The sequence below is a fragment of the Bos mutus genome, chromosome 21, assembly GCF_027580195.1.
Source record: "Bos mutus isolate GX-2022 chromosome 21, NWIPB_WYAK_1.1, whole genome shotgun sequence".
In the NCBI taxonomy this organism is placed as follows: domain Eukaryota; kingdom Metazoa; phylum Chordata; class Mammalia; order Artiodactyla; family Bovidae; genus Bos; species Bos mutus.
Window position 1 is genome coordinate 6,958,555 of NC_091637.1, and position 10,118 is coordinate 6,968,672.

A 10,118-nucleotide genomic window follows, 5' to 3' on the forward strand; every position below is an offset into this window, starting at 1 on the left:
ACCCGAAGTTCACTCAGACTCACATCCATTGAGTCAGTGATGCCATCCAGCCATCTCATCCTCTGTCGTCCCCTTCTCCTCCTGCCCCCAATCCCTCACAGCATCAGAATCTTTTCCAATGAGTCAACTCTTCCATGAGGTGGCCAAAGTACTGGAGTTTCAGCTTTAGCATCATTCCTTCCAAAGAACACCCAGGACTGATCTCCTTTAGAATGGACTGGTTGGATCTCCTTGCAGTCCAAGGGACTTTCAAGAGTCTTCTCCAACACCACAGTTCAAAAGCATCAATTCTTCAGCACTCACCTTTCTTCACAGTCCAGCTCTCACATCCATAATTGGCTAGACCCCAACACAAAATTAAAAGTTTAAAGAAAACAAAACGTTTTAATGGTCTTAATTGGATGGGAATTTTTGGACCTTTTAGTATTGCTACCAAATAAAGCAGAAGGTTGGATCAAAAATATGAGGTGAGAAGCCAGAGGGAGAAGCTGATGGGATGCCCAGACTGTTGGTCAAATCTTTCAGGGGACTTAAGCCCTCAAGAGGGTCTGGTTGACTTTGGGCTGCAAACCTACTATGGATTCAAGAAAATCTGGTTGCTTCACCAAGATCACTCTCACAGATTCCTTCCTCCTCTCAACAGATCCCTTTCAAAATCGTAGACCACTTGCAGCTGAACATATTTTTTGCTCCTCTGTATGAGTTTTTCCTTTGTTAATGGAATAAAGATGTGTTTGGGGAATGAATAACAGAAAAGCCTATCAAAATGGAAATACTAGGGAATGGAATTCTGAGAGATAAAGGAACTTTTTCGTGTATTAAAGAGCAGTTTCTCCCACTGATATTTGCACACAACGTGAGGATTAATTTTTCTGAAGCTGAGTCTCAGGATAGATGTGATAATAGAAGAGAGCATCTTGTGTTCAGAAAGCTGCTGTACTCCTCACAGCATACCTGTCAGGAAGGGGGAAGCAAATGTCATTGATGTTTTGCAGTAACAAGACCAAACCATGGAGTTTTTAACAAGCTGCTCAGTGTGATAGGATGGGTCAGAGTGATTCGCTGGGTAATAAGTACCAGGAGATGTCTTGAACTGTAAATATGCTTTTCCACTGGGACCCTCTTAAGGTTTGGCACAGCCTCAGTGATGGGGAGCAGATCCAGAGAGTTAACTCTTCGCTTGCCTAGTTAGTGGTGGGTCATGGAGCAAAGATAACCCAGGATAACACAGACACCCAGAAGTGAGTCATGCTGAACCGTGTAAAGCAGGGTACATTGTTAGGAAGCCTGGGAAGACATGACTGTGGGGTCAAGTAGAGACTCAGTCATTGTCTGGGATTTGATGAGATGTGATTCACAGAGACCCAAGGCAGATCCCAGGGAAGCGAGTGGATAATATTTACAATAACAGTGAAACTCCCCTTCTCCATTCCATCCACTGGGTCTTGATGGTGCTCAGAGAAAGGCTGACTCTGCAGAAAGTAAGGAAAAGCAAAGACTCGGGTGCAGGCCTCAGCTTTTCTAATGGTCTCCGGGGTTACAGAAGAAACTGTGGTGTAAGCAGCAGATCGGGGGGAACACTCCATGAGGAAGAACACGCGGTTTTGCCTTCCAACATCAGCCACAGACAAGAGCATATGCCCCACACTTGGTGTATTCAAAGAGTTGCTAAGGAGGCTAGGAGTCAGTGGTTCCCAGAGGAGGGCTTCTGGGCTCTGCCAGGGAGCTTGGGGCATCCCGAAGGACAGAGGACTGGTCTGGGAAAGTGACAAGATTCCAGGAGGAAAATATGCAGTGAAACTAGACAGAAATGCTTACAGACAGCCCTGTATGTTTCCTGCATGTCTAAGGGAGATACGGAGAAGACAGAGAAGGAAACTGAACTTGAAAGGGTCGAGGAGGAATTAGCACGTTCTGGGTCAACCTGGACAGAAGAGCAGACAAAAACAAGGATATCTTACCAAGGTCCCTGAGAGGGTCTCTCTCCGTGGCTTCCTCTATCCAGCCTCACCTCGCCATATGCCATTCCTTACCCCCAACTCTTGGGCACCAGGCAAGCCCCCTGAAATACAGGTGCAATGCTAGAAAGAGTCCAGGGATCTCTCCAGATTGGTGAGATTGCATCCACCATGAAAAAGGCTCAGATGATTTTATAGAAAATCAGGGAAGTTTCTTTTCCTGCACACCTGAGTTTGTAGATTATGTCAGAGGACTAGCACACCCAGGGAATGGGCACAGTTCAGCTCAGGGCTGGGGTTTCACACTGGCCCCTCCAGTGATGACAAAGGTCTATCTACTCTGGGCCTTGTTGACTCCCCTTTTTCTCCTTTCCCCCATTTTGGCAGAAACATTGTACTAACCCATCATGGATGGTCCTCTTCATGAGGCTTTGTCTGAACTCAGCAAAACAAAACATGATAATCAAGTGTGAGGTTGGCCTTGTGGGTAGGGAAAGGGATAAACTAACTAGTATTTGCCATTTCATCCTCTCTCAAACACCGGGAGTGAAAATGGCTGGAAAACTGGGATGTGGAGACCAAAGCAAAAGGTCTAGTCATTCAAACACTTGGGGAATTTTCTAGAAGGGCAAGAGAAAGTTTGTATTGCTAAGTTAGGGGTCTGTTCATCCCAGATATTTGGCCATTGGACACAAGGCAGTCCAGGATGGCTTCCGATTCCTGCAGTGGGCACTGCCAGCCTGATGGGATGTCCTGGGAGCCACCCTGGTGTCATGATGGTGAGGCGGGGAGGGAGTAAGCCTGGAGGCGATCGGGGATCAGAACACACAGCAGTAAGGAGAATGATCTGGCAGGGCGAGATGCAGGTGGCTTCAAGGAACTGGAGTCATTTGGGGATTCAAAATATGGTAAGGTAATTGCTTTTAAATGTACACTCCCACTAGAGATAAGTGAATCTTGGTTGTATTATGAACTACTAGTTTTTAAAAATTGAAGTTTATTTACAATGTTTTGTTTTATGTGTACAGCAAAATGATTCAGTTTTACGTATGTATTTTTTCAGAATCTTTTCTATTATAGGTTATTGCAAGATATTGAATATAGTTCCCTGTGCTATGCAATAAATCCTTGATGTGTTTTGTATATAGTGATGTGTAATATTTTATATAAAATATGTGTACTATTTCTATATAGTGGTGTGTAACTGCTGACTCCACACTCCTAACTTCTTCCTCCCCTTCCCACTTCAGTAAGCATAAACTTGTTTTCTATGTCTCTGAGTCTATTTCTGTTTTGCAAATTAACTCGCTTGTGTTATTTTTTTAGATTCTATATATAAGTGATACCACATAATATCTCTTTCTCCTACTTCACTCAGTGTGATAATCTATAGGTCCATACACAGAAATAAGCTCTAAATGGATTAAAGACCTGAATAAGAGATAGGACACTATAAAACTCCTAGAGGAAAACATAGGCAGAACACTCTCTGACCTAAGTTGCCGCAAAATCTTTTTCAATCTGTCTCCCAGAATAATAGAAATAAAAACAAAAATAAACAAATGGGACCTACTTAAACTTAATAGCTTTTGCACAGCAAAGGAAACAATAAACAAAATAAAAAGAGAACCCACAGACTGGGAGAAAATATTTGTAAATGATGTGACCGACAAGAGAGTAGTCTCCGAAATTTACAAACAACTCATGATGCTTAACAATATCAAAACAAACAATCCAATCAAAAAAATGAGCAGAAGACCTAAACAGACATTTCTCCAAAGACGTACAAATGGCTAAGAGGCACATGAAAAGATGTTCGACATCACTAATTATTAGAGAAATGCAAATCAAAATTAAAATGAGATATCACCTCAACACCAGCCAGAATGGTTATCATCAAAAACTCCACAAACAATAAATGCCAAGAGAGAAGGGAACCCTCCTACACTGTTGGTGGGAGTGTAAATTAGTACAGTCACTATGGAAAACAGTATGGAGGTTCCTTTTAAAAACTAAAAATAGAGCTACCATATAGACCCTGCGATCCCACTCCTGGGTATATATCCAGAGAAAAGCATGATCCGAAAGGATACATGCAACCCATGTTCACTGCAGCATTATTTACAACAGCTAAGATGTGGAAGCAACCCAAATGTCCATACACACACACACCCAATGGAATATTGCTCAGCCTTTAAAAAGAATAAAATAATGCTATTTGCAACATGGATGGATCTAGAGATTGTCTTTCTCAGTGAAGTCAGTCAGACAGAGGAGAAATAGCCATATGACATCCCTTACATGTGGAATGTAAAAGGAAATGACACAAATGAACTTGCTTACAGAAAGTAAGTAAGGAGACAGACTTACAGAAAACAATCTTTTAAAAAAACAGAGACTCACAGACTTAGAGAGCAAGTTTATGGTTGCTGGGGGCAAGGATGGGGGAAGGGATAGTTAGGGCGTTTGGGATGGACATGTGCACACTGCTGCATTTAAATGGATAACTAGCAAGGCCCTACTCCATTGCACAGGGAGCTCTTGCTTAGTGTTATGTGGCAGCCTGGATGGGAGGGGAACTGGGGAGAGAGTGGGTACGTGTATATGTATGATGGAGTCCCTTTGCTGTTCACCTAAAACTATCACAACATAGTTTATTAATAGGTTTTAATAAGTATTAATAGGTATTAATATTTATTATCAGTTCAGTTCAGTCGCTCAGTCGTGTCCGACTCTTTGCGACCCCATGAATCGCAGCACGCCAGGCCTCCCTGTCCATCACCAACTCCCGGAGTTCACTCAGACTCACGTCCATCGAGTCAGTGATGCCATCCAGCCATCTCATCCTCTGTCGTCCCCTTCTCCTCCTGCCCCCAATCCCTCCCAGACACCTCAATACAAAATTTAAAAATTTAGAAAAACCTCTAGGTCCATTCACGTTGCTGCAAATAGCAATATTTCATTCTTTTTCTAGGGCTGAGTACTATTCCACTGTATACTTATATCTACCCACTTATTTTCTTTACCCCATTCAGTTGATGGATACCTAAGTTGCTTCCTTGTGGCTATTGTAAATAGTGCTGTTAGGAGCATTCAGTGCGTGTATCTTTTCAAAGTAGAATTTTTGTCTCACAGAATACCAATTTAGTTCATATTATTAAATCAACTGAGTATCAATTTCCAGGCAGGTATCTTCTCTTCTGAAAGGCATTGAATTTAGAAACACGCTTATAGACAATGAGATACAAATCAGTACATATGTCAGATTTCCAGCTCACTGCTTTAAAAAGACACATTCTAACATGATGTCTAACTAACACTCGAGTTATAGAAAGCTGAGTGAAGATGCAGACAAAGTGAACTCCATGTGTACAACTGTTAGTTCTGCTAAGATGCTCCACCAATACCGTTCTTTAGGGACCATTGAAATAATACTAGCATGTGGCCTTTCGTTTAGATTTATGTAGCAATTTACAATGGAACAGATGTCTTTGTTTATGTCATATAACAGAATTGGGAGCAATTAAAAATACTTTTCTTATGATCATTTCATCCAACCTTCCATCATTGCTAGTAATTTACTTTATTGACAGTAAAGGAAGCCCATAAAAGAATGGCTGGATTCTACTGCCTTTCACATTATCAGCAACTAGTACTTCCAATCAAGGGTAGAAAAGCCACCATCACCAACTTTGAGGATGGCGTGAAGATCCAAAGAAGTGCTGTACACAGCTGGTGAATCAAGGAAACATAGGCTGTCCAGGAACTAAACCAAAAGGCATGGCAGCCTCGCAGGGAAATTCAAGCCTACAAATTCCCAAGACATGTCCCCCTGGGGCTGACCTCTACCTGGAGTAGCTCCAGCTTGCCTGTTTTTATAAAGTGGCTTTAAAACTTGTGGATAGCAAAAGAAATATATTGCTCAATTTGGTTCTAAGTAAATTAAGAGTTTCTGAAGTAGATTTTAATTCAAATGTGGAAGAGCACAAACCCTCACGTTGTAACAAAGTGAACACATCCCGTATCAGTATCAACACATAGAATACAGCTAGCACCCGGAGCATCCCTCATCTCCCATCCCAGGCACCCCCTTCTCCATTCAAAGCCATAGACTGCTATAGCCATTACAATGGAGTCACACAATACACATTCTTATGTATCCGACTTCCTAGCTGTAATCAACCTAAATGCTCAAGGACAGAACTAAGGAGTGAGTAAATTGTGATCTATTCATACGATGTAATACAACACAGCAACCAAAACGAGTGACCTGTTGCTACCTGCAGCAGCATGGATTGCTTTCACAAACATAAGGCTGAGTGAAACAAGCCCAGTTCCAAAGAATGTGCAATCAAAAACAAACAAAACTAGCTGCGGAGTTAGAAGTCAGAGCTACAGTTCCCTTTGGGGATTATGAAAAAGGCAATGTCCCAGGAGATTTTTCAGTATTTTAAATGGTGGCTATTATAATCAGTTAAGGTTTAGGGTTAGGAAGGAGAGTAGTGTTAGGATTTTACATTGTCCTGATTACCAAAAGGTTGAGCATTTTTGCATATTAGCTACTCTTTTGTGACATGTCTGTTCACATCTTCTGCCCATTTTGCTTTAGGGTTGTGTGTCTTTTGCTCACTGATTCATTTTTTACATATTTCAGACACAAGTCCTCTCTTGTATCTGTGGTTCTACCTCTCTGGTCATATGTATTACAAATCTCTTCTCTCAATCTGAGTCTTGCCTCTTCTTAATGGTGTCTTCTTAAAATTGAGATATAATTCACATTCCATAAAATAAAGCTACTTAAAGCATACAATTCAGTGGTCATTAAAACATTCACAAGTTTGCATGTCCTCTAATTTCAGAGCATTTTCATCTGCCCAATGAGAAACCCCATTCCTGCTAGCTGCCACTTTGCATTCTCTTATCCTCCTATCTTTAGCAAACACTACTCTTTGTCAAAAACTACTCTTTGTCTCTATCAGTTCGCCCCTTCTGAACACTTTGTAGAAATAGAATCACATAATACATTTTTTTGTGTCTGACTTTTATGCTATGCTATGCTAAGTCACTTCAGTCGTGTCCGACTCTGTGCGACCCCATAGACGGCAGCCACCAGGCTCCCCCGTCCCTGGGATTCTCCAGGCAAGAACACTGGAGTGGGTTGCCATTTGCTTCTCCAATGCATGAAAGTGAAAAGTGAAAGCAAGGTTCTGCCACATTGTAGCGTGTGTCAATACTTCACTCCTTTCTACGGCTGAACACTATTTCACTGCATGGATATAACAAATTTTGTTTATCAGCTGATGAACCTTTGAGTTATTTCCACTTTCTGGCTAATGTAAATAATGCTGCTATGAACATCATGTACAAGTTTTTGTGTAAACAAATGTTTTCAATTCTGTGGAATTTAAAGGAAGGTGTGAAATTGCTGAGATATATGGTAACTGAGTGTTTAACTTTTCGAGAAATGGCCAAACTTCTCAAAAACAATCTCACCATTTTACATCCTCATTAGCAAGATATGAGGATTCCAATTTCTCCACATCCTTGCCAATATCTACTTACTGTCTGATTTTTTTAGTTATGTTATTAGAGGATGTGAAGTGGTAATTCCTTCTGGTTTTGATTTGCATTTTCCTAATAACTAATGATATTTAGCATCTTTTCATTTGCTTGTTGGCCATTTGCGTATCTTCTCTGAGAAATGTTTATTCAAATCCCTTACCCATTTTTTAAACTGAGTTGATTTTTCATTGTCGACTTGCAAGAGTTATTTATATATACTGGATGCAAGTTCCTTACCACATGCATGATTTGCAAATATTTTCTTCCATTCTGTGTGTTGTCTTCTGACTTTATTGATAGCATCCTTTGAAGCATAAATTTTTACAATTTTGTAAATTTATCTATTTTATGTATCTAATTTATTTATTTTGTAATTTATCTATTTTTTCTTTGGTTGCTTGTGTTGTGGTATCATATCTAGGAAAATACCACCGAAACCAAGGTCATAAAGGTGTGCACCTGTGTTTCTCCTAAGAGTTTTATACCTTTAGCTTTGATCTATGATCCATTTTGAGTGAATGTGGGGGACATAGTATGAGCTAGGGATCCAATTTCATTCCTTTGCATATGGATATTCAGCTGTCCCCTCACTATTTATTGAAAAGACTATCAATTTTTCCATTGAATTGTCTTGGAATCCTTGATCCAAAAATATAAGAATTTATTTCTGGACTCAGTTCTATTTCATTGACCTTTATGGCTGTCCTTTTGGAGTACCATGTTGTCTTAATTGCTATAGCTTTGTTTTTCTCTTTCAAGATTGTTCAGGCTATTCTGCATCCCTTGCATTTCTATGTCAAATTTTTTATCATTTTATCAATTGTTGCAAAAAACAGCCAGGATTTTGATAGGGTTTGTGTAGAATTTGTTGATCAATTGAGGAGTATTGCCCTCTTAACAATATTAAGTAATTCAATTGATTAACATAGGATGTCTATCCTTTTATTTAGGTCTTCTGTAGTTTCTTTCAATGAAATTTTGTAGTTAACAGTATGCAAACTTTATATCTCTCTTGTTAAGTTTAATCCCAAGTATGTTATTCCCTGTGATGCTATTTTTGTAAATGGAGTTGGTTTCTTAATTTTGTTTCTAGATTAGTCATTGCTAGTATATAGAAATACACAGAGTTGCATATGTTGACCCTGTACCCCACAGCCTTGCTGAAGCCATTTATTATCTCTATGAAGTTTCCTTGGTATGGACTCCTTAAGATTTTCTATGTACAAGACCATGTCATCTGCAAAAGCAAAAAAGATAATTTTACTTCTTGCTTTCCAATCTGGGTGCATTTTATTTCACTATCTTTCTAATTGTCCTGGCTAGAACCTCCAGAACAATGCTGAGTAGAAGTGATGAGAGCAGACGTTCTTGCCTTGTTCCATATCACAGCATTTCATCATTAAGTCTTCCTACATTAAGCATAACATGAACTGTGAGATTTTCATAGATGCTTTTTATGAGAATGAGACAATTCCCTTCTTTTTCTAGTTTGTGGAGCATTTTTATTATGAAAAGTGTTGGATTTTTTCTAATATTTTCTCTGCATCTATTGAGATAATCATGCTATTTTATTTTTGATTCTATTAATATGGTATACTGGGCTTCCTTGGTGACTCAGATGACAAAGAATCTGCCTGCAATGCAGGAGACCTAGGTTCAATCTCTGGGTTGGGAAGATCCCCTGGAGGAGGGCATGGCAACCCACTCGTGATCTTGCCTGGAGAATCCCCATGGACAGAGGAACCTGGTGGGCTACAGTGCATGGGGTTGAAAACAGTCAGACATGACTGAGTGACTAAGCACAGCACACATGGTATATTATGGGATATTATGGGATAATATGGTATGTTACACTGATTGAGTATCTTATTTTGAACCAACAGTGTCCTTTGATAAATAGAAGTTCTTAATCTAAATATAGATCAATTTATCAATCTTTTATTTTAGGTTTTGTGTTTTTGTGTCCTGTATAAGAAATCTTTGACTATTCCAAGACCATGAAGTTACTCTCCTAAATATCTTTTACATGCCTTGTTGTTTTACCTTTCACATTTAGATCCACGATCCACCTCAAATCGATTTTTCATGTAAGTGTTTATAGAAATCAACATAAATTTTGCCCATATTGATTTCCAGTTGACCCAGCACTGTTTACTGAAACAATCATCCTTTCCCATTGCTCTGATGACAAAAATGTCACTCCTGTCACAAACTGAGCATGTGTGTTTACTTCTAGACTCTGTTCTGTTTCATTGATCATTTGTCTAATCTGGCCCCAGTGCCACATTGTCTTAATGACTGAGCTTTATTACAAGGCTTGATATTGCTTTAGTGTAAGTCCTCTATGTTGTTCTTTTTCTTCAAGGTTAGCTTGGCTATTTTGGGCTATTGCTATTTAAATTTTGCAATCAATTTGTGAATTTACACACACAATCATAGACCTACACCTACACCTACACACACACACACACACACACAAACACACACACACACACAATCTGGAACTTCATTGTGATTACAATGAGTCTATAGTTCAATTTTTGACATTTTTAGAGAGACTGAGGATCCATTTGTGTTCATTAGTTAGGAGTATTTTAA